Below are 2,920 nucleotides of genomic sequence, written 5' to 3' on the forward strand. Positions count from 1 at the left end.
TTCCAACAAGTCTGCAGTAAATATCTTTGAGCTTGTCCTTATACATTTTCATCTAAGATAAATCTCTATTGGAATGAAATTGCTGGGTCAAAGGGTTTGTACGTGCATTTAGCATCTGGCCAGTGTGATTAAGTTGTCTGAAATGGTTGTGCCTATTTATATTTCTGCCCTTGGCCCATGCTATTCCTGGTTCCCCTTACTCCCAACTGTTGAGCGTTATCAAACTTTTTAGTCCTTACCAATCTGACAGCTTTTTAAAAATTCAATCTTGTAGTTTAGGTTACATTTCCTTCATCGTTGGTGAGACTATCTTTTCTTGTGTACCCATACATTTATTTTACAGTACTTTTTCATCAAGTTGTTTATTCATGCACTTTAATTTTCTATTTGATTTAAACAAATTCCCCCATGCCATTGGAAACTGATATCTTGTGTGAAATCAGGCAAAATGAAGATGCCAGCATGCTTTTCCACACCATCGTGACTTCTGTGATTTTATTTTATTTGGTACCAGGAATCAAACTCATGACCTCATGCTTGCCAGGCAGGTGCTTATGCCACTGCGCTATATCCCCAGCCTGACTTCTGTGGTTTTAAACTTCCTCCAAAAAAAAAAATGAAAACAAAGAAGCAAAGTAAAGTAAAATGAAAAACACCACTAATTTTCTCTTGTTGGTTGAAGGACGTTTGTTTGTTTATGTCTGTCAACTAAACAGAAACCACCCCCTTTATTTTGGCTTACATACATTTCTCTTGCATGAAAACCAGCCCACCAAGAACCAAATGTTTTTATTCTTCCATTTAAATCCACCTAAGAAGGCCAGGCTTGATGGTGCACACCTGGAATCCCAGCACTCAGGAGGCTGAGGCAGGAGGAAAGCCAAAAGTTCAAGGCCAGCCTGAACTACATAGTGAGACCCTGTCTCAAAAAGACAAACAAACAAACAAACAAAAAACCCTCCCTAACAATTAGATATCCTGTTTCTTCAGGACCCAGCGTAAATAGTGATAGAGTACAGACTGGTAAATCACATTGCAGTGTTAGTAAATTGTTTGCACTTTTTGTAAGACTAAATTACCTTACTAAAAACACATTGACGAATTCATTGTTCTAAAGATACAGCCTTGATTGTCAAGTGAATTTCACATTTTTCAAAGAACATTTGCATAAACTCCTCAAAAATGTGGTTTCTCCAAACAGGGGAAAAACCAAGATATGACCCTGGGTTCTTTAGACTTACTTTTCTTCCAAAATTAACCTTTAGAGCCAGGTGTGGTGGTGTACACCTGTAATCCCGGCCCTCGGGATGAGGCAAGAGGATTGCCATGAGTTCGAGGTCAGCCTGGGCTACATAGTGAGACAGTGTCTCAAAACAAAACAAAACAAAACAAAACAAAACAAAACAAAATTAACCTCTTGAAAATGTCCTAAATGGGACTCTTTGTTTTTCAACTGTACAATCTTCTTCCAAACCTCATTTCTCAGGACCTGTAATAATCAGTATATAATTACATACATACTTATTCCACATATTTTTCTGTATCTTTCTCCCCTACAATTTTTTCTTTTTCTCCCCTACAATTTTTTCTTTTTCTTTTTCTTTTGAACCCAGGCCTCAAATGTACCAGGCCAAGCCTCTACCACTGAGCTACATCTTCAGCTCCCCTGCTAAGTTATAAGGCTCCTATAGATCAGGTGCTGTACTAGTTATATTGTGTGGTGTAGTAAGTTACCCCCCAGAGTTAGCATTCTAAGACAAGAAGACTGCTTACCCAGCACAGTCTGTTGAGGTAGAAGTTCAGCCTCAGCTGCGAGGCAGCCATCAAAGGGCTGGATTGGAGCTGGAGGCTGGAGGGTGGAACCTACTTAATCCCTCAGCACATGAGCTCCTTTGGGAAATTTTCAGCATTTTGGGCCCTCCTGACATCGCATCCAGCTTTCCCCACAGTGAGCAGACCAAGACGGAGCAAGGCAAAAAGCCATAAGGCCTCTATGGATCTTTCCAAGGTATCCCATGGTGTACAAGGATCTGCCCTCCACTGGGGCATGATGTGGGGCCATGTTAAAGATGTGTGTGTGTGTGTGCACGCGCACACACACACACACACACACACACACACCACACACCCAGGCTGGGCATTGAACCCGGGCCTTGTACATGCTAGACAAGTCCACTATAACCGAGCCACAACCCCCGTCCCTTTCTTTGTTCTCTATGGTATTCCTTATAGATCATGGATCTTGTTTTTTATTTTTCTTCTGGTACCAGGAATCGAACTCACGACTTTGTGCTTGCCAGGCAGGCGCTTTGCCACTGAGCTAAATCCCCAGCCTCTAGATCATGGATCTTACTAGGTACAATCACTTAAAAGAACAGAATGATGTGCATTATTCATGAAATAAGCATTTCCCAAACATGTGCCATGAGTATAAATCTTAGTCCACAGACTCAAGTGTACAAGAAACTACTACGTTTCTTATTCTAAATCCCTTCCTTTCAGATTGATGGAGAATGTACGATACCCGGTCCGGGTTGTGCCAGTGTCCTAGGATACCGGTGTAGTTCTCACTGCTGGTCTGCCACTGCCTCCCTGTCCGCATGGCCCTACCAGGTCTGAGCACCTGGCACTCTTTCTGAGAGGTCAGGGGACCCTTATCTCTTGAGTGAGATGCCCTCTCTCCAGATCCACAGTCCGGAGCTACTTTCTGTCGCCTCTCCGGCCTGACTCCTGCAAGCGCTTGGCAGGCAAACCCCGGCCTGGTGCCTTGCTGACCTCTTCGTCTCCGCTGTGTTCCTGGCCCTCTACTGGAAGGTAGGGCCTGGGGCTCTGCCCAACCGCAGGCCGACTGGCGCCCGCTTCCCTGCCCTCCTCTCCCAGATCCCTCCTCCCTTCCCTTCTTTTTCTCCCCTCTCCTTCC

This window comes from Chinchilla lanigera, unplaced genomic scaffold, assembly GCF_000276665.1.
Source record: "Chinchilla lanigera isolate Chin_1 unplaced genomic scaffold, ChiLan1.0 scaffold00048, whole genome shotgun sequence".
NCBI lineage: Eukaryota > Metazoa > Chordata > Mammalia > Rodentia > Chinchillidae > Chinchilla > Chinchilla lanigera.